The 26,404-nt window shown below is 35.5% G+C and overlaps 1 pseudogene; it reads right to left on the minus strand.

The window, feature by feature from the left end:
• Window positions 1–1,046: 1,046 nt before the first annotated feature.
• On the minus strand, window positions 1,047–2,573 carry LOC103227918 (magnesium transporter NIPA2 pseudogene; annotated as a pseudogene).
• Window positions 2,574–26,404: the final 23,831 nt, after the last annotated feature.

The following is a 26,404-nucleotide window of genomic DNA, read 5'->3' on the forward strand; positions in this document are numbered from 1 at the left end:
CTTTGCTTCAGAAGGTCCCTGAGCTTTTAAATTGTTTTTAATCCTCTGACAAAGGGTATTTGTTTGTTTTGTTCTTTTAGAGACAGAGTCTGTCTATGTGGCCCAGGTTGGAGGATGAAGAGCAGTGGCTATTCACAGGGGCAACTGTAGCACAGTACAGCCTTGATCTTCTGGGCCCAAGCAATTCTCCTGCCTCAGCCTCTGGAGCAGCTAGGACTACAGGCGCAGGCCACCACATCTGGCTTGAAGGGCATTTTTTGAGGGCAAGCATGGCACTATGCATGAATGGGCAGAAGTCACACATGATTGAATAATTTGTCAGGGAAGATTTCTTGTATGTTTTGCCTGTGTTTTCTCTCCTTCTGTGATCCCAGAAACACTCAAAACATTGAGGGCAGATCTTTCCCACTTACTTCACTCAGACTCACATGCTAATCTCCACTGGACACACCCTCACAGACAGACACACCCAAAAGAATACTGTATAAAGTTTCTAGATATTTCTTAATCCAGTCAAGTTGACACTTAAGATTAAGTCCCCAAATTTACCCCTCCTCAACTTGGCAGCTGTATACATCTCCCTACATCATACTTAATTTCCAAATAAGACAATATCAGACTAATGGTTCCACCTAACATGGTGCAATTGACATGATGAAGCTACCTGTGTATAACTCCAAACCCACTCATCATTTCTCCAGAATTCAACTTTCAAAATTTCAACATTTGGATTTTAATCTTTTGGACCGTGATGTTTAGAACTTTAGATGTTAGGAGATTTGAGGGATTTTATCTTTCAGAAATCCAACATTTGGGATTGTCTTTCAGAATTCTGAATGGCACCACGTATATTCATAGTATTCATAGCATCAATAAGTATGACCTTGATTTGCTTTCAACATCATGTAAGAATCAATATCCAATCAGATGTAATAGGATAAAAAATGAGATGAAAATAAGATAATACAATCATCTACTTTTTATGGGATAACCTTTTAATTAGATTTTTATTAAAACACTGCCCGAGTTCCATAAGTTCCATGTATTTAGGAGTCATTTTCACCAGTGTGTTGTTCAATCCCACAGGTTAAGCCTTCTTCATTATTATTAAAAACTTTAGATATTAGAGAGGTTACTATTCAATTTTTTTTCATCTTTTAGGATAGGCAGAGTCAGACTTGCTAACATTTTTAAAGGCTTGCAACAAGAATATCCCCACAATGATTATAAAAACCCACTCAAAATACCAATGACATTATCAACAGACATACCTTGACATGGCTTAAAAAGGATAGCTGAACAAGTTAAAACTAATGTTGTAAAAAATCCTTCATGTATTGGAGTCACTATAAAATTGTTGAATATATTCAGGGCCTTATTTAGGTAATTAATCTATGGGCTCACGCAGACAACAAAGCTCAGCAGCAAAATCCGGCCAGGGCACGTCGGAGCCCAGGCGACAACTCTTCAATAGCAATGCCTAAGCCCTTCACACAGGAGACGGAAAATGCTCCGATTACAGAGTCAATGGTTATATACACAAGAACATTTATCTGTCCATGGCAAACTCCCACTACAGAGATTAATATTCAGGGACACAATGACCACGAGTGTTGCAAAGACCACAAAACCTGAATCACCTAGCTTGTGAAACATTTCCTGTTAGTTCTCTAACCCCTCTTCTTTTAAAGCACGGCCGACTGACCATAACTGTAGATCCTAGAATACTTAACAACTGCCCAATATTCCCATGAGATTAAGTCATTCATTTAAAAAGTATGAAGAAAGAGTGGCACTTTCTAGGTCTCCAAGAACTCCTAATGGAGTCACCAGTGTGATTCGTGCAAATACATCAGTGACGTTGGCTATCTCCCCAGCTCTCATCAACAACAATTCCATCTACAACCTCCATTCTCTAAAATGTGTATGTCCACCTTGACCAGTTATCATGAACCTTTTATCACAAGTGGCAGACCACTTTTTTTTTCCTTTTGAAAGTGAAACTCCCTCCAGTGAAAATACTAGAGCTCATAGTCAATCCCAGACCAATATAAAAGTCATCTTTTCCACGCCCCTGGCTTATTTCATTTGTTATTTTAGAGGTTCTTGTGAATTACAATAACCACAAAACAGAAAAACTGTTAGTACTGAAGGAAGGATGATTCCATCTTCATAGAGTTTGAAAAGAGAAGATCAGCAAGAATGTCCTAAAAGGAATGAACTCTTTGCTATTCTCAGACCGGGGAATGCTCCACTTTCAACCCTTGGAACTGAAGCCCTTGTAACTGAAGGGCGATCACAGTTGCGAGAGCATGTAAATGTAATATGGACATTCTCCTGAGAAAACAGCTGGAAAAGGTTAGCGGTGACTTATTGACTTCAATTTCATCGTAAACATTACTCGTTATTCCCATTTATAGCTTTAAATCCTAGCTGTTTAGCTCTGGTCCCATTTGGCAGGCTGCTGCATAGCTTCCCCTCTACCACCCAACCCTAGGTCACCTAGGCTCACATGCAGCCACAGAGACTGCAAGGGTCACCCCCTCCTGCGCTGATGTGTCCACCACATCCATTGCAGTCCATTGGGAAGTACTAGCATCCAGGCTGTAGCCTGCTGGAGGGAGTGCCTAAGGAACCTATCCTAACTATCCACGACCAAGGGCAGCCACCCAGGAGGAAGAAGATATATTTAATAACAAAAAAATTATTAGAGTCCAATAAATGTAAAAAGTCTTCATATTTACTGTAGATTTTTTTTAGAAAGGATTAAAGTTTTCGTTGACTGAAAAAGATTTGAATGCGTTGTCTGACAAAGAAGGAAGTTTCGGGGTGAAGAAGAGGAAAGACAGGTCAGAAGGAAGACGGGAATGATAATTTTCTTGGAATTCTTTAACAAATTGCTTTTTTTTACTACTTACTAAGATATGAATTGTTCATTAAAAAGAATGTATGTGCTTCAAAGAATAATGACCAAAACACACATCCATGTCTTTACCATCTTCTTTAAGAAGTAAAGCATCAGGCCGGGCGCGGTGCCTCAAGCCTGTAATCCCAGCACTTTGGGAGGCCAAGACGGGCAGATCGCGAGGTCAGGAGATCAAGACCATCCTGGCTAACCCGGTGAAACCCCGTCTCTACTAAAAAATGCAAAGAACTAGCCGGGCGAGGTGGCGGGCACCTGTAGTCCCAGCTAGTTGAGAGGCTGAGGCAGGAGATGGCGTGAACCCAGGAGGCGGAGCTCGCAGTGAGTCGAGATCTGGCCATTGCACTCCAGCCTGGGCGACAGAGCGAGACTCCATCTCAAAAAAAAAAAAAAAAAAAAAAAAGGGAAATAAAGCATCAACAACTTTGAAGCCCACTCTACTCCTCCCTCACTCACTTTCCTCTACCCTATCCTTCTATGACAGAGAGAAACACTGCAACATTTTGTGTCTATCACTTTCTTTCCTTTTAATACATTATTGGGTCATTGATATAACATACATACCGAAATATATTGCTTAGGTTTGCAATTTATTTTTTTATTTATTTATTTTTTTTTTGAGACGGAGTCTCGCTGTATCGCCCAGGCTGGAGTGCAGTGGCCGGATCTCAGCTCACTGCAAGCTCCGCCTCCCGGGTTTTTACGCCATTCTCCTGCCTCAGCCTCCCGAGTAGCCGGGACTACAGGCGCCCGCCACCTCGCCCGGCTAGTTTTTTGTATTTTTTAGTAGAGACGGGGTTTCACCGTGTTAGCCAGGATGGTCTCGAACTCCTGACCTCGTGATCCACCCGTCTCGGCCTCCCAAAGTGCTGGGATTACAGGCTTGAGCCACCGCGCCCGGCAGGTTTGCAATTTATGCAAAACATTTTTTGAAGTTTACATAGAAGACAGCATGATATATGTATATTTTTACCACTTGCTTCTTTTCATTGAAATTAAATTTGTGAGACCTATCCGTGTTGATGCCTGTAGACTGTTTATTCATTTGTATTGTGATACTGTATTCCATTACATGAATATGTCACAGTTTATATGAAAATTTTACTGCAGATGTACCTTTGGATTGTCTCAAACAAGGCTACAAAAAGGACATCTATGAAGGTTCTTGTGCATGTTTTCTGGAACACATACAGAAGAGATTCCTCAGTGTTTGTGCTAAGAAATGAAATTGCTGGCTTTGAGGGTGCATGCATTATTGCTTTACTGGATAATTCAAATTGCTTGACAAGTAAATTTTGAATATACACAATTTGAGTATGAGTGTTCTTTGTTCGTCATTTTTATCTATACTGATACTGTAATATTTTAAAACTTTTGATGTGTTTGCCAATCTTGAGGATATAAAATGTAACATTATTGTTTTAATTTGCATTACAGTTATTACTAATAAGAACAACCATGCATTTAAATCATTATTGGCAATTCATGTTGTCTGTTATGTACGCTTTAAATCTTCTTCCTTTTTGATTTGTCAGAGAATTTTTATTTGTTTATTTTTATTTTACTTATTTATTGATTGATTTTTAGAGATGGAGTCTTACTCTGTCACCCAGACTGAGAGCAGTTGCATGATCAGAGCTAACTGCAGCCATGAACTCTGGGGCTCAAAAGATCCTCCCACCTCAGCCTTACAAGTAGGGCAGGGGACTACAGGCACGTGTGACTATGCCCAGCTGATAATTTTTTAAATACATGATTCATTTTGCATGTATATTTATTATACACATCATGTGTATTTTACATACACACACATATATATGTATTTATACATAGTCACCTTGTCCCAATGTGTTGGCTAATATTTGTATTTGCTTTATAGTACATTTTTAAAAAATTGTGGTATGAACAATTAACACCAGATCTACTCTCCTAACCAATTTTCATGTGCACAAGACAGTATTGTTTACCATAGGTACAATGTTGTATGGCAAATCACTAGAGATTATTGTCTTGCTTGACTAAAATTTTATGCCCTTTCATTAGTAAAATCCCATTTTCCCCTTTTCTCCAGCCCCTGGAAATCACCATTCTATTCTTTGATTTTATGAACTTGACTGTTTAAATACTTCATAAATTTAAATCACACAGTATTTGTCTTTCTGTGACCGGCTTATTTTACTTAGCATAATGCCCTCAAGGTTCATACATGTTATCACTTATTGCAGAATTTCCTTCTTTTTCAAGCCTGAATAATATCCCATTGCAGATGTTTACAACACATTTTTTAAAAAATTCATTCATTTCTGACATTAGGTTATTTTCATATCTTGGCTATTGTAAATAGTTCTGTCACAAGTATGAGAGTACCAAGTCTTCTTTGAGGTGCTGATTTTAATTATTTTGGATAAATACCTAAAACTGGAATTGCTGGGTTATTTGGTTCTATTTTTAATTTTTGAGGAAACTCCACACTGTTTTCCATAGTGGCTGCACTATTTTACATTTTACCAAGAGTGGAGCAAATAGGGTTCTCATCTCTCTGCATCCTCTCCAACTCTTGTCTTCTGTTGCTTTTTTATAATAGCCATCTTGACAAGTGTGAGGTGATATCTCATTGTGATTTTGATGTGCATTTCCCTGACATTAGTAATGCTGGGCATTATTTCATGTAACTTTGTAAGTCTTATTTGAATAAATATTTGTTCAAGTCCTTAGCCCATTTTTCAATTGGCTTATTAGCCAATAATACCTCAATAGTCTGTGTAGGACTTCCTTATATATTTTGGATATTAACCCCCAATCAGATATACAATTTGCAAGCATTTTCTTCCATTTTATAGGTTGCTTTTTCACTCTGTTGATTGTCATCTTTGCTGTGCATAAGCTTTTTAGTATGATATAGTCCCATTTGATTATTTTTGCTTTTGTGGCCTGAACTTTTGGTGTCAGAACTAAGAAATTATTCCCAAGACCAATGTCATGAAGACTTTGTGTTTTCTTCTATGAAGTTTATAGTTTCAGTCTTATATTTATGTCTTTAATGCATTTTGAGTTGATTTTTATGTCTGGTGTAAAATAAAGAGTCTAATTTCATTCTTTTGCATGTGTATATCCAGTTTTCCTAACACAGTTTGTTGAAGGGACTATCCTTTCCCTATTAGATATTCTTAGATCCCTTGATGAAGATCAGACGATCTGATGTGTGTTGATTTGTTCCTGGGATCACGATTCTGTTCCATTAGTCTGTATGTCAGTACTATAACATCTTGTTTACTTTAGCTTTGTAATATATCTTGAAATTAGGAAATATGATACGTCCATCTCTGTTCTACTTTCTCTGGATTGATTTGGCTTTTGTGGTTCCATATGAATTTTATTTTGTTTTTTCTTAGTTTGTTTTTCTTAACCAATTGTGCTGCCTAGAACCTCCATTTTACAGTGAATGAAAATGTTAGTAATATGCATCTTTATCTTGATCTTGATTTTTAATGTGAATGCTTTATGCTTCCTCTTTGAAAATGATGTTTTTTGTGGATAACTTTAGTAAGAATTTGTTTAAATTCACTATATAAAAGATATTTTAATCATAAATGGTCATTAAATTTCATTCAATTTTTTAAAATCTATTGATACAGTTATCTTATTTTTCTTTTCACATTATAAAATTTTGAGAAATAGATAATGCAAAATTAACCTTGTATTACTGGATAAAATTTAAATTGGTCAAGATGCATACCCTCTTTATACATTTCTGAATTCAGTTATTGACAATTTTTGTATCTGTGCTGAAAATTAGATTCTGGATAATGTGTCTTCCTCATAAAGAATTTTTTGTTATTATAATTATTTGTCACATTGATTTTGTTTATCGAGGCTAACGTAACATCCTAAAAGAGTGGAAATCTTGATTCTCTGAAAAAATAATTGTATAAAATTGGAATTATCTCTTTCTTGACTATTTGATAAAAGTTACCTAAAAAAAACTAAACCTGATGTTTCTTTTATGATAAATTTTTAAATAGTTATATATAGAGAGATACATTTTTAAATAAAATAATTCTCTTTTATTTATGTTTTTTTTTTTCATTTCTCCCTGAATGAGTTTGGCTATACAAGAATGTACAGTTAGCATTTCCTATGAGTAAGTTATACATCCTGTGGATTCAACCAACCTCAAATCAAAAATATTCAAAAAAATACAAATAAAGAAACAAAACAGTATAACAACTATTTATATAGCATTTATACCATATTAAATATTACAACTAATCTAGAAGTGATTAAAAATATATGGAAGACTCCTCTGTGAAACCCTCCCTGATTCTCCCAGGCAGAATTAGTGACACTGTCAGCACTTTGAAAAGAACAAACCTGCATGTTGTGCACATGTATCCTAGAACTTAAAGTATAATAATAATAACAATAATGAGAAAGGCCCCTATTCTAAAAACAAAACAAAACAAAACAAAAGACCCCTCTTATGCCACTTGGCATTTGATTTCTATGTCTACTTATATATCTCTCAGTAGCCTGCAAGTAATTTAAGAGCAAAAACTGGCTTATTCAATCAAAAATCCCCACCATTCATCACAATGGCTGGCACATAGTAGGGCTTAATAAACACTGATAGAATGAATAACAATATCTTTTCCATTTTACTGTGGTTTCTACTATCTAAAATGTAATCCAAAATATAATTTTTATGTGTCTTCTGTTGTTATTCCACATGCCTGAGCTATAATTGGAGCTCAATAAATACTTGCTGAGTAAAACACACACACACACACACACAGGGGGATGTGTGTACACTATATGCAAATACTATGCCATTTTATATGAAGGACCTGAATATGTGGATTTTGGTATGTGTTGGGATTGCTGAAATTTAGTCCCTGTGGATACCAAGGGATGACTGTAGTTTTTAGTCATTTTTCCCTTTCAATAATGCTTGCAAATGTATTGGCATAATATGTGAAGAATTGAGAAGGATCTGACAATTTACTTAACTTCCAAGATAAAAAGTTAGCCAACCAAAGTTTCAGAGATTCCAGCAAAATACATAAGAACTGAATCAGAGATAAAGGACAGATTTTTTTTTTTTTTTTAATCACGGCAATAGCAAAAGTCAGAATATCAGCATTTTTGTGCTGGCCTCCCAAACCCCAGTTCACACAGGGCAAACATAAGGGCCAGGTGACACCTACTCAAGAAGTGGATTACAATATAAAAAATAAATTCTGAATTTAAAAACCCAAATCTTTTGTAATGAGCAAAGAATGCCCGACCCTTGTATGAGTGAGAGACAATATCTCCATCTTCCAAAGCTGTAAGCAAAGCCTTATTTTGCCTTGAAAAGAAAAGCTCCCTCTCTCTCATTTAGTCTGTTTGCTATGAATCATCATACATCCTTGAAAGATTGTATGTACTTCTGGTTTCAACTGTAACATGTAGAGGACTTCAGAGTCATGACAATCATTCTCACAAGAAAAAAGCTGATCAGGCTAAAAGTCAATGACTTTTCTTGAATCTATCAGAAAATTGAGGCTACTAGGCAAACTATCACCCTGAAATACAGAAAGACAGATGGGCACAGTGTCTCACAGTTTATCAAGAGAGAAGTCACTAGAGTCGATAAGCAGTAGGAGCAATTAAATTGCACTGTGATGAATTGATGGAGGCCAATCATAGGTTACCTTGAGAGTTAGGACATTTTGGGGGCCCAGTATTAAGGGGTCACCACACTTTCACATGTTTCACCTCCAAAAACACATTCTCACTGTACAGATTGGAGAAAAATTTCCTTATGTTTTGAGCAGAAGGAAAAGTAACCATTTGAAATAATCCCAGGGGAAAAGTAATTGGTTTAAAATACTTACAGAGCATTTTCCATAATAAAACCTGTCCTCTATTAAAAAAAAATCACTTTACTAGATAGAGCCTTATTAGGCCTGGGAGAAGGACAGTTAGAAAACTCTAGCCCGCTCTAGCCTCCCTGTTTTACATAAAGGAAGAAAATTAAAAAGGCAAGGAAAGTCTTTCAAAGTTCACAAGCTATGTCAGAAACAATGAAAGCAGAATGAGACTGGAGTGAAAGTTTCAGAGTTGAGAGAAAAAAATCCTACCAACTTAGAAGTTTTTATTCAGCAAAATCATTTTCCAAAGGAAAGAAAAACAAAGACTTCTTTTTTAACCACAAATAAAAACTGAAGGTTGGAGAATTTGTTATAAGGTTATCTGCCTTGCGAGAAATGTTAAAAGAAGTTAGAAGGGAAATGATATAGGTTACAAACTGAGATCTGAATAAAGACAGGGTGAACAACAGGGAAGAAATAAATGAAGAGAAAAAACAAAATATTTTCTTTTTATTTAAATTGATCTAATCATTTATTTTGAAGTAATATTAAAAATTCATTGGGTAATTATAAGATATATAAAAGTGAAATAAATGAAACAATGCTACAAAACAAGAAGGAAGAATTAAGAATACTCTGTTATGAGATACTTGGATTACCTGTGGCTAGTATAGCTTTATTTTAGAGTGGTCTTAGATTAGTTACAAGTGTATAATGCAGACTTTAGGGAAACCAATAACATTTTTTAGAAAAAAAGCATATTGATATGCTAATAAAGAAAAAAATCAGAAAAAATACTCCATTAAAACCAGAGGAGGCATAGGTGGAATGGAAGTTTTAAAAAAGAAAAGAAAAAAAGAGCAAGTACAAGAAATAGAAAATAGTTACAAGCATGGTATTAATCCAACTATACAAATAACACCTTAAATGTGAATGACTCAAATACTCTAATTAAAAGACAGACTGCCCTCACAAACAGCAAAACCCCACTATATGTTTTCTATATAAAACTCATTTTGAATATAAAGACACGGAGGGACCAAAATAAAGAGATGAATAAAGGTATATCATACTAACACTAATCAAAAGAAAGCTAGAGTAGCTCTATTAATTTTATAGAAAGCAGACTTCAGAACAATGAACCTATCAGTGATAAAGAGTGGCATTACATAATGATAAAGAAGTCAATTTCCTAAGACAAAATAATCCTTAATACATGCGTGCGTAACAACAAAGCATCAAAGTATGTGTGGCAAAAAGATGACAGAACTTCAAGAAGAAATAGACAAACTCACTATTATACTTGAAGACTTCAACACCCCTCTATCAGTAATTGATAGATCCAACAGGCAAAACACAGGTAAGGACAGCATCATTAGTAAACTGGATCTAATTGACAGCTAAAGAATAATTCATCCAACAACAGCAGAGTGCACATTCTGCTCAAGTTAACATGGAACATTCACCACAATAGACCAGATGCTGTTTCATAAACATATCTTAACAAATTTAAAAAGAGAAGACACTCAGAACACAGTAGAATTGAAATAGAAACCAATAACAGAAAGATAGCTGGAAAAAATCCTAAAATATTTGGAGATTAAATACACTTTTAAATAACACATTGGGGAAAAAAGGGGGGTCTCTAGAGTAATTAAAAATATTTTGAACTAAATGCAATACTACTTTTCAAGATTTGTGGGAGGTAGTAAGAGCAGTGTTTACATTTATAGCATTGAATGTGTATTTTAGCAAAGAATAAACATATAAACTGATCATCTTAGCTTCTAATCTTAAGAAACTAGAGACAAAAAAGAGCAATATAGTCCTGCGAGAATGGCCATAATCAAAAAATCAAAATATAGTAGATGCTGGCATGGATGTGGTGATCAGGGAGCACTTCTAAACTGCTGGTGGGAATGTGAACTAGTATAGCCACTATGGAAAAACAGTGTGGAGATTCCTTAAAGACCTGAAAATAAAACTGCCATTTGATCCAACAGTCTAGTCATTATATGAAAAAGTTGCTTGCACACACATGTTTATATTAGCACAATTCACAATTGTAAAATCGTGGAACCAACCCAAATGCCATCAATCAATGAGTGGATTAAAAAAAAAAAAAACCTGTGGTATATTTATATGCAATGGAATACTACTCAGCCATAAAAAGAAATAAATTAACAGCATTTGCAGCGACCTGGATGAGATTGGAGACAATTATTCTAAGAGAAGTAACTCAGGAATGGAAAACCAAACATCGTATATTCTCATTGATATGTGGGAGCTAAGCTATGAGAACAGAAAGGCATAAGAATGATACAATGGACTTTGGAGACTTGAGGGGAAGAGTGGGGTGGGTGAGGGATAAAAGACTACAAATATGGTGCAGTGTACACTGCTCGGGTGATGGGTGCACCAAAATCTCACAAATCACCACTCTTTAGTAACTTACTGATGTAACCAAATACCACCTGTACCCCAATAACTTACAGAAAATTAAAAATAATAATTTAAAGTGCTTTAATTTCATTCATAATAATTTAAAGTGCTTTAATTTCATTCATAAAATAATAATAATTAAAGTTCTTCAATTTCATTCATTAAAATGCTTTAATTTCATTCATAAAGGAGGAATCTTCATGAACTATTCACTTCCTAATGTTCCTACTTCTTAATACTATTGAATTAGAGATTAAGTTTCAACAAGAATTTTGCTAGCGATAAAAACATTCAAACCAAAGCAGCATGCAACTAAATTGGGATGATATGTACTACATTGTTGTCATGGATTCTCATGTTGGCATGGCTGATACAATAAAAGAGAGAGGATGGGAAAAAGAAGAATTAACCTAAAATTAAAGGAAAGTGGTGTGTGTGTGTGTGAGAGAGAGAGAGAGAGAGAAAACATGCTACAATATGATATAATATTTATGCATTTGTGCAAAATATTGTATGCTTAAAGCAAAAGACATATTCTTCCCATTCCCTGTGTAATAAATACAGAGCACATAGAGGTAGTCTACTGATTTACTAATGCATTTATAAGTAATCCAATAGTGACACCACTGATTGTGGGAAAATAATTTTCAGAGCACAAATACTTGATGAAGCTGTTTAGGAAGGAATCAAGAAGTGGAACGGGGTGGGGATTGGCAAAGACAAGGTGACTTCTAAGTCTGAGATTCTTTTTGAGTATATTACAATTCTGACACTAAGCACTTCTAAAGTAGAATATCAAGTCACTTCAATAACAACACAAAAATCTTGGTTTTGTTGTGTGCTTTGAATCTCAATGCAGCCTCAAAATTTATCGTGCCAATTGTGTTTTTCTATCACCATACAGGGTGCATCGCATATCCCAAAAGAGATCCTACAGTGTCATGTTAATTTAATCCCAATGACTGAGCAGCTGAAAACCCCTTTGTTCTTTAAAGGATGTTTTGTGAGCAACTGGTGCAATACAATTTTGCTTTTGCTTTGAACAAGTCCCAATGTCACCTTTACTCTTTTACCAAGAGTTGCATTTTATTTGCCTGAGCAACCATGGAAACGCTGTGTAGATGGGTTTGTAGCACGCTATGTCTTTGTGACTTTCTACTACAAAGAATAGGAGGTTAAACACAGTAATTCTAACATTATACCCTAATTTCACAGTGCAGATTTTGTATTATTACTATAAATGTCTTTTTCCATTCCAGAGTGTGTTCCACATGGGTTATTTCCTCATTGATGATCATAGTAATTTAACAGGACTTGAAATTGGATGATCTTTTTTAGAAAGACTGATTTGGGCCAAGTTGGTAAAGAGATGAACACAATGAGAAAAAGCCTTAGTAAAGGAAAGGATTAATTTTATTGCTAAGGAGTGTCCATTTCTTCAAATAATTTATGGATCAACAACATATGTTTCCTTGTTTACCCATCAGATACTGCTGGAACTTCAGTCTTAATGTTGTTCTAGGAAAAGATAAAGTCATAATATCCAGTGTTTTAATTTTTATTTAAAAAACAAACACTTCTTACTAAACTGAATGGGATGTCTAATTTAAACTCTACTTGGACTTCTGAGACCAACTTTTATAGGATTAGAGTAAAATAAAGTAACAAGGGAAAGGCCCTCTTTCAGCCCATTCAATGTGCCTTGCTCTCATTTTCTATAAAGATTTTATACATTTTGTTTTTCTGTTTAAAATGGTCTCCTTTCTACCTCTTCAGTCCTCCTACTATATAATTCTTTCTTATCTAGCACAGTCCCATTTGACCTTTAGCTTTTTATTTCACATCCATCTATAGGTAAGGAATTCCCTGTTAGGGAAAAGAACCATCTTCTCCTGGAGCCATATACTTAATTTTATACTACAATTGTAATTTTACATTTGTTTGAGTAATAATATAGTTAAAATGTTAAACGCAAAGCTCCCTAAATGACGTGAAGGTATCTATGTTGGAGGTAACTACTGCTTCCCAAAGTCAAACACAGTACCTGATGCAGGTGAGCTCTCAGTATATATTTATTGAATTTATAAACAAATCAATGATTACATAAACTCGCTAGCATCCCAGAACATAAATTATTCCTACAATCTCATTCTTACAATCTTGTTCTTACAAGCAAAATCAAACATCCTCCACCACAGGGCAGCTACTAAAGAATGTTGTTAGTTTCTCTGTGCTGTTCAGTAGAACTTTCTCTAATGATGAAAATGTTTGTATGTCTAAGATCATCCTATGACAATCAATATAGTAGCCACAAGTAGCTACTGCATAATAGAAATGTGGCTACTGCCACTGTGAAAGCGAATTTTATATTTTATTTAGTTTTAATTTATCTTAATTGTAATAGTCATATGTGACTACTGACTACTGTATTGGAAAGCACAGGATGGCTATTAAGTGACAAAATTTTTTCTTCTCATACTGAAAAATTAAGCAGAAGACTGGAGACATGCTGGTGGGAGATAAAGTTTCATGACTAGTGAAATCAGATAAACAACAACACCACTCTCAACTTTTGTAGATAATATCAAATCTTAGCAACACCAGGAGAAAGTATCAAAAATATGTAACAAGATAACTTTATTTTTCTATTTTCCTTTTGTTCTTCTTCACCACTAACTAAAGTCAAGTACAGCTAAGGATATACTTTACTCTTTCACAGTGTCATTTCCAAAATCCAGTTCCAATCCAGCATCTTTGAGTAAATCTCCTCTGACAATTCTAGCCTCCAATGAACTCTCATTTGCCTAATTTGCCTTGCATTGTTGGTGCTATACAACAAGTGCTTTCTTTAATTAGCATATTCTTTATATACTGCAGCTGGAAAATGACTCTTAAAGAAGATTAACCTTTTAGGTTAATGGGCTTCTTTCGGTCCATGACTAAAACAATGAAGAAAGAGTTAGCTCAATAACTTGAAAGCATTATTGCACTTCTGAGAACACCTAGCCAGTACCCTGAGAGTTATTTACCCTCTAGGAGAAATTGACCACAGGTGTGACTTCAAATGCACAAGGATATATTTGATTGCATTTTCACTCTTGACTTGCCTAAAATATGTTCTCACTATTGATGACCTCTCTCTTGTTTCAAATTCACTCCTCTCTTGGCTTCCTTGACACAGGTTAACCTTATTTTCTTTCCTATTTCCCTATAATTCTCTATCTCTTTTGCTTGCTTTCTGTCCCCTCTTTTGTGCTAAGAAACTTGAGGCATTGGCCAGGCATATGTCTCTGTATCTGTCTCATTTTGATCCTTTCTTTAAATGTTTCTCCTAAAGGGCAGATTTTGTACATATTTCCTACCACTTATTCAAATCTAAACTTATCACATCTAAATTATTCAAATACCCTCCAGACCATGAAGTTCCCCTGATTATAATCTGGGTTCCTGTGTAATTCATCCTGATACTGCTAGATCATAGTCTTCTCTAAGTGCCATACTCATCAGGTAACTTCACTGATGATTTCTTGGCAGTGGTTTCTTAATGGCTGGAATCTCAGGTTCCAACTTCATATTGTGGTATGAGCTACAAAACTCTTTAATCTTAATTCATACTCCCCTGGAGAGCCCATTAAAAGTTGCTACTACTACGTTTATGACTCATCTACTTATGCTAGGTGAGTCTTTCTACAAACAGCAAGCACACCACATTAATTGCTTCATTGTCATGTCTTTCACTTGTTGAATCTCCTTTGACATATCTGTATTCTTATATAATAGCTGACTACCTCATTCATTAAGGTCATGCTTGACTTACATTCTGCCCATAAAATTTCTCCAACTACTTGAAAATCCAGGATTTTTTTTCTACCTCAGTGGTTATAAAATCAAATGGCCTTAGGAACAAGACACATAAGAGTAAATGGGCAACATAATTTAGATAAAATCTTACTATTGTATATTAAGCATGTAGGATTATTCTTTAATTTCTCCCCAGAAACCAGCTCTCGTTTTAATCTAAAACACAAAGCTCTGTGAATTACTTAAATTCCCTTGTACTTTTGTTGGAGACACACTGTATGAGAGAAGCAGCAGCACAGTAAGGATGATCACTAGCCACTGGTGCTCAACATACGTATCAGCAGGACAATAGGGAGTGGTGGAGACTGTGGTAACCTGAGTAGCACATGCTTATTCTAAAGGATACATCAATTTGCACCAGCTAATTGCCATAAGAAAATATGGGTCTAGTAATAGTAGACAGTATTGTCAGGAAACTCTAGGAATATTACTATTGTGCAAACTAAACCGAAAGCAGTTATGAGTGGGATACAATCCTTTTATGCGAATCTGCTTTCTGTCTTGAAACTCCAGTGAGGATGCATCTAAATAATATTTGCTATTGTGAGCTAGTTACTACATATGTGAAGTCTCGTTTCACAAAGAGATCCTAAGTTCTATGAAGAAACAGTTCATGGTTTACATGTTTTTGATCTTTCTCAGTGCTTAGCGCAGTTCTGAGCCCATGAAACTCAAAGTGACTTTCTTACTTATTACCTGCTTATTTTTACCTTGGCTAAACCCAAAATACAACTTTGGATAATATAAATTTTCTACATTTGTTTCATATCAATCCTTTAAAAATGTATATAAAGGACACATTATATATGCTCGATTCATTCAGTAACTATTGTCTAATGAATGAATGATATTAAACAGATGAAACAGATTTATGAATTACTATGAGACAAAAGTGTTAATCACAGAGATTTTTTTTAAACTTCAAAAGCCAAATTACCATAACGTTGCTAGTAGGTTACTAAGTCACTCCCTAGTCAATGTCTGGAACTGGCTAAATGATTACGATCTGATTACTGGAATCAGAAGGATATCAGATTGATTCTAACTAAAATGATCTGTTGTAGATGTATAGACCTGAAATAGTGATAATCATGACCAAAAAAAAAAAAAAAAAAAATTCTCAAATGGAAAATAACACCAGGAAAAAATTGAATCCAGTACATGTAAGAGGCTAAGGAGGGAAAGCATGTAAAGTAAGCCTACATATATCATATATTTTCTCAACTTTCTACAGTGCTTATAGGCATTTTTCTCAAAACTATTCTAAGTAACCAGAAAAGTGACAATAAATTCAGAGAGCCCCAGAAAATATTTTGACCTTCTCAACTTTTTTTCTTGTCAAGTCTAAACAGATTCTTAATTTGCCTTTGTAAGAAATATAACTTTGTAGTATCTGGAATGAGTTTTTAGTTATGACAGGCTTAATATCACCACTGAAATTTAAAACAAACATTGTGTGCCCTAATTGTTTCCATTCTATATTTTAAAACATATTTACAATTACAAAAATGCGCTGCTGGTTACTAAATGTCAAAAATAGTTCAACTACAACTGGGCCAAACTTGACCCTAAAAATTTATCAATCATGAAAACACCTAATTTTCATAGACAATGTTCAATAGGTTAATGTATGCTAGCCATTTTGTTATATCTATCCTTTCCTGGAATTCTTTGTATGTGTTAATATTTGGTGTATTTCAAAATGATGACTAGTTTTATTTCTATTACCTACAGGAAAATTTTCTGACATGCCTGATTTCCCATAAGACTTATGTTTCACTAAAATTGAATATACTGTACATACTCTACATGAAACTATCTCATTGTTGAAGCACTTTTTTAAAGTAAAAAACTCAAATATGGAAATTAATATCACAGTTGTGGATTTATTAATTTCAATGTACATTGAACATTACTATTTATGAAAAGAACTGTTTGCTGTCTTATTATTCCTTTGAAATAATTATGCATTAGAGTTCCTAGCCCAAGACTACTTTGGATGTTTGCATAATATATACAAATCTAGGCAGGGTTGGGAGGAAGTACAAGAGTACTTTTGACTCTTATAATATTTGTAACTTACTTTGCTTTAAAATTTGAAATGAGAAGTAAGGGAAGAGAAAGGAAAGATATACCACAGAAGGAAAGGAAGATAGAAAAGTTCAATTTCACCCCATCACCACAAATCTAAATGACCAAGACAAGGCACAAATTTTGCCTTCTTAATATTTCTAGAAATTCTATCTCTTTCTATTCTTAATAACCCTGTTTCAATCCAGTACTCAATTATTTGACTCGACAGTAATGAATTCCTAAGTGTGACTCCCATATCTCAATCTTTTCTTTTATCATGACTGAATCACCATCTATCTTTTCCTCCCTTCCTCCCTTTCCCCCTCCCTCCCTCCTTTCCTCCTTTTTTCCTTTCCTCCTTCCTTCCCTTCTTTCCTTCCTTCCTTCCTTCTTTTCTTTCTTTCTTTTTTTCTTTCTTTCTTTCTTTCTTTCTTTCTTTCTTTCTTTCTTTCTTTCTTTCTTTCTTTCTTTCTTTCTTTCTTTCTCTTTCTTTCTTTCTTTCTTTCTTTCTTTCTTTCTTTCTTTCTTTCTTTCTTTCTTTCTTTCTTTCTTTCTTTCTTCTTTCTCTTTCTTTCTCTTTCTTTCTTCCTTCCTTCTTTCTTTCTGTTTCTTTTTCTTTTTCTTTCTTTTCTTTTTCTCTTTCTTTCTTTCCTTCTTTTTTCCTTCTTATTTCTCTCTTTTTCTTTTCCCTCTGCCTTCCTGCCTTCCTTTCCATCCATCTATCTTTCTTTCTTTTCTATTTTTGAGACAGCATCTTACTCTGTCACTCTAGCTAGAGTGCAGCGACCCAATCATGGCTCACTGTAGTCTCAACCTCCTGGGTTAAAGAGATCATCCTAAGTCAGACTCTCTAGAAGCTGGGACTATGTGTGCCACCACACCAGGCTAATTTTGCCATTGTAGAAACAGCGTCTTACTATGTTGCCCAGGTCTTAAACTCCTAGCCTCAAGTGATCCTCCTGCGCTGGCCTCCCAAAATGCTGAGATTGCAGGCATGAGTCACAGTTTCCAGCCTCTCTGTCTTAATACATAGCAAACATTTCACCCCAGTCTATCTTTACATTTCTATCTTTCTTCAACTTCCACTTTTGAGTTTTGCAATTCCTAAACTCATAGTAGCTACCACATAGGCACCACGTCATTTCAGACATCCAAACTTGAATCAAGTTTCTTGTGCCTGAAATCTGATTCCATGTGTGTCTGTGTGTGTGTTTTTTCCACCAGGTTATTTCTTAGTGTACAAAATTTGTTCTTGGTCAACATCTGACCCCGACAGCCTGCCTTATCTTACTCCCTCTCATACTCCACCCCCAGTCTAGACTGAAGATTTATATATATGCTTCTCTAACACCCTGGATTTACCTCTCTCACTTTACTTACCACATGGCATAAGCTTTATGATAGCAGTGACCATGTCTGCCTAATTCTGGACTATACATCTGTGCCTAGGGCTATGCTTGGCACACAGTAGGAACTCATTAAATATTTGTTGAATGAGATAGCAAACATGTCTCATGATGTGTCTGCCACCTATGCAAATAAGATACTAATTTGGCTACATTCCTCTGGACAAGACTTCATCTTATTCCTTTTCTTACCTATCCCCAGAACCTAACACAGAAACTGGCACACAGTATGTGCTTAGTATATGTGTGTCAAACTGATCGTTTTATTTTTCTCCTTTTGTTTCTTCAGGCTGAATTCTGATGTCTTCCCTCCCAAATGACATCTCACTCTCCATCTCTTTATTTCTCTTCATGTTTTGTAGCACCCAACTAGAAACAGAGTAAGAGAAGAAAACTGATCAGTTTAGAGCCTGGCACTCTTAACCTCACAAAATAAGAAGTAGGTTTAGAGGACATGAGGACAGGCGTATTTATCTGAGGACGCAGCCAATGGAAAAGTGACCTAAGCATCCCATTTCAGGACAAACTGGCTGTATGAGCCCATCAGTTCCACACCAGTTACCTAGAAACTATAGAGAGCTTTCATCAAGCCTTGTCCACCTCTCCTCTGCCTTACAGTGCTAGGTCAATAATGCCAATGTTAGAAAATATCGCCTTTGGGCCACAGCTTCTCTGGATACCAGTTCTCTGTGTGTGCCTCTTGCATTATCAGGAAAGAGGACAATGACTGTCCTGTCAGAAAAAGATACCAAAAAACAAAGGGAATGCACAGAAACCCCTACTAATATGATTTTTTTGCAAACTTCTGACCCTCTGTCTAGTCTCAGTAATTATGAAAATCTATAAAATGAAAGAATTAGAGAACTCTAGTGTAGTTTTGAGAATGAAATGACATAACTGATTTTGCTTATAACATAACAGACCTCCAGTGATTCACATATTATTGTTGTTGTTCCTGTATTGAAAGGGGCTTTATACTCAATTCAAGAACCAGCTAGCATTTCCAACAGCTTTCACTTAAACATATTCAGGGTCAGGTCCCAGGCTCCAGCTTGGGGTTTCTCAAGGACAGAAATAATGACATTAGGACCCAATTATCCTGTGTTGTGTGGTGCTTTCCCGTGCATTGGATGGTGTTAGTAGCAGCCCTGATGTTTACTCACTAGATGCTGACAGCAAAACCTCCCACTGAGTGGTGACCATCAAAATGTCTCCAAACATTGCCAAATGCCTCCTAGAAACAAAATTTCCCCCAGCGGAGAATGCTGATCTAAACTACCTTTTTCTCTACTATCACAGAGTTTTATTACTTAGATCATTTTTTCCCTTACTGAACTAAATTTTGTCTCCTTGCAATCACAACCCATTAATACACAGCTTCACAGCACACACCTGTTTTTCACAAGTCAGATATTTGACAGTGATGCTTTAAATGCAATGCAGGCTAGAGCATTGTGTAAATTGGGGTAGCCTGTTGATGGCTTACCTTCTCAAATACTTAAATAAATGTGCAATAAGCATTCACCTTCATACCCAGATCTTTCTGAAGTGCTTGCAGCCTGGTGACAGTGACAAATTAAAATCTAATCTAAAACAAACACTGGGACAATATTATAAATATATATTAATTATAATCCTCAAGTCTCTAAGATAATTTTAAATTATTTTGTAGTTAAAAATGGAAGAACTAATATTGTATTAAGTTTACAGAATTGAAGATGAAGCAAACAATATTAAGCTCCAATTATACTGTATTTTCTTGCTACAGTAACCAGATAAACAAAGTTTTAAGCACTGATTTATTGTAGGATGATATTAAAATGGTGCATGAATATCAATTAAGAAGATAATTATTGTTTTAAAAGAAACCTTTACATCCTATCTCTCAAGGATTTTTTTTAAATCTGAGGGCAGTAGTAATATTTCTTAACATTAAATACTTTAGATGTGTCAAGCATTGTGCTTAGAGGTTTATATATATTGTCACACTGTACTATTAATTTTTGTACCAATCATCAGGCTAGAATTTACAGTGGTAATAAGTAACCACAAATTTTCAGGTTCATTGTGGGTCAAAATGGGGTTCTAAAAGCATGTTTTCCTTGCTTTAGGACAAAACCTTCCCCATCTGAAACACTGCAATTGTAGGGGAAAGAAATAGTTTATATTGCATAGGTGCCTTTAAAGACTTTCACCTGACATTTAATTGATCAAAGCAAGTCACATGACCACATCTAATTGCACAGAGCCTGGCAGATGATGAAATCTACTAAGTACCCAAAGGTGGAAAATGGAAATATCTGAGAATAGCATCACCACATTATCTCCATTGTATAGATGAGAAATCTGTCATGGGAAGGTTAATTAAACTGCCTGTCTTCACACATGCAATAAGTGTTGGAACTGGGAGTTGAACCCAGTGTATCCAGTTTGCTAAGTAACAACTATCCCCCACCCCACACAAATTTTAAAGGCATCAAATAACAACCATTTATTTACTTCATGATTCTGTCAGTTGGCCATCTGGGCTGGGCTCAGCTCAACGATTCTTTCAATCAGTCTTGGCTAATTTTTGCTAGGTTCCCTCATGCCTCTGTGATCAACTGCCAAGTCAGCTGGGAGCTCACCCGTCTAAGATAGTTCAGTTAGTATGGCTCTTTTTTGCTCCACACGATGTCTCACCCTTTAGCAAGGTAGCCCAGGCTTGTTCTCATGGCTGCAGGGGTAGGTTACTGAAAGAATGAGAGGAAGCATGGAAGACCAGAGTGTCACAACTTTCCTTTTGACAAAGTCAATCACAAGGCCAGTCCAGGTTCAATGGATGGAGAAATAGAGTCTACCTCTTGATGGGAGGTACAACAAAAATTATCTTACAAGGAGTATTGATAAAAGGAGAGGCAATCTGGTCTAAGTCCCCACATTCTTAAGTACTATGCTATTGTCCAATGATTAGTTTCTCTAGTTCAGGGATATAGGTCAAAGGCACTCTCCTGCATATTTATTTGTTGAAAACTTATGATCTGTTCTATGGGTTTTTTAACAGTGCATTTTCATTTAATTTTTTATAAGACCTACAGAGCAAGATCAAAGACAAATAAAACAAGTAAGTGGTACGCTACATCTAATTATTTATCTTCAAAACAGTTGCAAAAGTAGCACATCTAGTAATTATCCATATGATGATGTTATTTCAACATTTCAAAACGTTCAGTTGGAGCTCAAATATGATAAAAAGCAAGTAAATATCATGTCAAGCAGTGATATTACATGGGAACTGTTAACAAGGTATTGAATTGATACTTTTGAATTTCCCAGTAGTTTTTCAAAGGAAATGTTGCTGGCTAGAGTTGCTCTTCATTTTGATGAATCAATTCATTATGTAAGTCCTTTTTACTCCTCTTGTCTAACATTGAGAACAATTTCTTCAAAGTCCCCAGTGGGGAAGTGTGACAGTGTGATTAAGAGGCCCTCTTTGGAGTTAGAATTTGGGTCTGTATCCTGGTACCACCATATAATTATTGAGAAGCTTCAGGTCAGTTATTTTACCTCCAAACTCAGTTTTTACATCTGCCAAATGGGAATTATCATAGTAAGTATGTCCTGTGTCTCTACACAAGACCAACAGTACAAAGCAAAGCATGAAACCTTGCAGGTAGTAATTTTTTAATAAATATTTGTTCTAATTGGAGCAGTCTTACTTCAGATAATAATGGTAATAAAGACACATTTAGAAACTTAAGAAAGAATAAGAGATGTTTAATTTTTTAAATTGTATTCTAGTCCCAAGGCAACTTTGAAAGTAAATGATTTTTAACATTCCTGGAAGTATTTTATATTAACCACCATTCAGATACTTTCTAACTTCCTTCCCAATGATACAGATAATAAGTAAGAAGAAATCTCTTCCATCCATCGCCCCCACTTTGTCCTCTTTAACTCAATGAGAGGATTTTTCTTCCATCATTCCCTTTACCCTGGAGAGACTTAACCTGCCCAAAGGACCAATTACCTACCAGTGTTCAATACCTGATCTTTTCCAGGAAGTTAACATTAGAAAGATTTACTCTAAAGGTGTAAGGACAAAGCAGGTAAGAGAGGTCTGTGGAAGTCAGACAGAAATATAGGGATTCCACGTTCAAGACAATGAAGACAACATCAGCAGCAACAAGAAGACTAAGAAACAGAATCAGAGACTCCAGACTTTAAATTTGGGGCATAGTTTTGGAAAGAGAACGGGCCCGACACTACAAACGAAGGCAATGTACTCAACTGACTGTGTTACCTACATTACCGGCAGCATAAAAAGGTTCGAAGTTGAAGAATTTTCTAAATTCAGAGAAATGAAGCATGGGGTAAACCAATTTTGCATACTCTATCCCTTTCTCCCTCTTTCTTTCCCTCTCTCATTCCCTCATTGCTCATTTTCCATTCTGTCCTTTCTGTGTCTCTTTCAAAAAAATCATAAATAAAGAATACAAATTATCTTTCTATTATTTGCTACATTCTTCAATGGAGATTATGTTTGCCAACTTAAATCCACACATGTATAATAGCAATAATAGCAAATAGGTGTTAGTGCTTATTATGTGCTGATTGCTTTTTTGAACTTTTAAAAGTTAATAAAAGTCATTTATAGAGTAGTTTTAAGTTCACAGCAAAATTGAATGGAAAATAACAGAGGGTCCCCTTGTATCCACTCTCCCCACACATGCACAACCTCCCCTACTATCAACATTCTGAACCAGAGTGGTGTATTTGATACAATTGAACCTATATTCACACATCATTATCATCCAAAGCCCATAGTTTACATTGGGGTTTACTTTCGGTGTTGTACATTTCATGGGGTGGACAAATCTATAATGACATGTATCTATCATAGTAGTCTAATACAGGGTGTTTTCTATGTCCTAGGAATCTCTGTCCTCTGCCTATTCATCTCGCCTTCCCCCCAGTCCCTGGCAACTGCTAATCTTTTTGCTGTCTTCATTCTTCTGCCTTTTCCAGAATGTCATATAGTTAAAATCAAACAGTCTGTAGCCTTTTCAGATTGACTTCTTTCACTTAGTAATATGCATTTAAGTTTCCTCTATGTCTTTTTATGGCTTGATAGCTCATTTTCTTTTAGCACAGAGTAATCTTCAATTTAATGGATGTATAGTTTATCTACTTTCTGAGCTTTTTATGTGTATAAATATAGACAAACAGCTGCATATTATAAAGTCTAAACAATTCAATGATCATATTATTCTTATTGAACAAATGAGACCATGGAGTAAAAAGAAATTGGCATGGCCAAAAGCACCTGGATTTTAAAAAATGGTAGCTATAAGCTAGGCATATTTGTTCACACCTGTAATCCTAGCAATTTGGGAGGCCAAGGAAGGAAGATCAATTGAGCCCAGGAGTTGGAGACCAGCCTGGGCAACATAGTGAGACTGTATTTAAAAAAAAAAAAAAAAAAAAAGTCACCAATTTATGCTTATTACCTGGGTGACAGAATAATCTGTATATCAAACTGCCATGACCTGCAATTTACATGTGACAAACCTGCACATGTACTTCCAAACCTAAAATAAAAGTTGGAAAGAAAAAAAAAGTGGTAGCTAGAAAAAGACCTGAACTCAGGTCTTTACATCTTCAAAGCCTATCTTCCCTGCTACATACACATAAGAGATTGTGTTACATATCTCTCTTAAAAGTCCATTAACCAAAGTCTTATCAGTTTGTGTACCACTCCCTTTCATTTTTCTTTCAAGCAGTAAGTTTTGCTAGAAACAAAAAGCACCATAACCAAGACAACTGTATTATTGTGAAGAAATAAAAAGACAGAAAAACAGCAGCAACAAATCAACTGTTATGATATATCTTCTGAGCACATCCAGGTAATAAAGTTCATTAGATCATCCCAAACTATGTACCCACCCTATTTTACACTGTGGGCCTTGGAAAGATATGTATTTTCTAAATTATCTTAAAACTTCAAACTACAAATTCCCCCATTCTTTTTATTCATAGTGAAGATAAAACTACACTTGAAGTATTTCACAAGTTTACAGATGTCTGAGTTCTCACCTATAAGCCTTAAATGTGGTGAATTGGAGATTGAAGGAAACAAGAAAGCAATTGGGAAGGCCTGTTTGAAATCTGTCCTTAACCTATGATGGGAAACAATATTTCACTCTCTTATGATGTCAGTACTTTCAAATCAACTGCCAACTGGTCTTTTTATATCCACTTGAAAATGTATTGTCCACACTTCATGCTTCAGTTTTGCTTGAACTATCATCTGTTTGCCTTTTCAGCAGAATAATCCCACAGGAGTTTTTAATTCTATGTGTAAATGTTGATTTTTAATATGGAATGTTATAGTAGTAATTTATACCATGAGTTAAAACCAGAGATTTTCTTTAAAAATTCTTATTCTCACAGTAATTATCATGTTTACAATAAAATTCACTTCACTTTTCAAGGGCTTGAGAAGCAAAGAAATATTAAATGGGAAATAAGTATCTGATTTCATTTGCCTTGGGACTTCCAGGGACAAAGAAATGTGTAAATGAGAGAAAAATGTTCAGCCATGATTTAATTTAGTACACACGTTCTACTGTAATTTTGAAAAGCAAAGTCCTTAGTTGGTATAAGCAACTTATTTTTTTGATTAGAAAATTATTTATATGAAGAATGAAGAGCTTAAAATGGAAAAGGAAAAGGTAGACATTAAGTTGATATTGATACTTATGTGCTTGTGGTTAAAGAGAAAAATGAAAACATGGATGAGGTTATTAAAATTTCCTTGGCAGTACGGAAAAATATTCTCTTATGAAAGAGAATAAAGGAAGAAAACAGTCAGGGATGCTGTTAGAGTGGGTCCTTTGTTGAATTATTTCAAACAAAAGGACAGCCTGAAAAAATCAAGCTGCAGGCAGAGATAAGGGAACTTACACAGGGGTGCCTGCCTAAGACATGCCCAAGCCACACAAATAAGAAAGGCCTACCCAAGTGACTTGCCCAGACATGCCCACAATAGAAAACTCCATCCCTTGACACATGCAATATGGAGTAGCTCAACCTAAGGGCCCTTATGCACATTAGGAGGACAGGGTGGAGCTACCAGAAATCTGCACCTTATACAAATGAGACACCCAGCCCTCACAAGTTTCTTATAAAAGCCCTTGTATTCAACTGTAAAAATAGCAACTCCCTTTTGGGCCCTTTCTCCGTGGTGGTGAACTTTCTTCTTTTGCTTATTAAGCTTTCACTCCAACTTCACCGTTGGTGTCCATGCACCTTAATTTTCATGGTCATGGGACAAAGAAATCCAGGTGATACCTCAAAAAATGAGAGACTGCTATATTGTGATGCATTGGTGAGACTATAGCATTGTGGTACCCTAGTGAGACTGTAACATTTACATCTTTGCAGACAGTAATGTTTAATGAGTGCCTCAATTTCATGATGTAAGAGAAAATTAATGAGAGAAGTTCTATTCCCATCAGAAATGGAGACACCTGGTACAGCTTCCTCTGTGTTTCATGGGCTGCTTGGATAGCATACACATCATTGGCCACATCTTCACCCAAATTATACAATAGCTTCCCTTAACAAGGTGTCCAGGCTCTTTAAAATCTGTCTAACCTCACATGTTTTCTTTACTCACTGTACTACACTGACCAGGGAAGGGAGTGAACAATGTCTTACATTTTGGCCCTCTCATATCCATATATAGTTTCCTAAGAAAAGTATGAAAGTATCAATTCAAGCAACGTTTTAGAAAGAAAACAAATGAAAAGCTCGTCATGTGTGGTAATATGTCCTAAGGGAAAAGTGGGAATTAACGTATACTG

Source organism: Chlorocebus sabaeus, chromosome 22, assembly GCF_047675955.1.
Source record: "Chlorocebus sabaeus isolate Y175 chromosome 22, mChlSab1.0.hap1, whole genome shotgun sequence".
Classification (NCBI taxonomy): domain Eukaryota; kingdom Metazoa; phylum Chordata; class Mammalia; order Primates; family Cercopithecidae; genus Chlorocebus; species Chlorocebus sabaeus.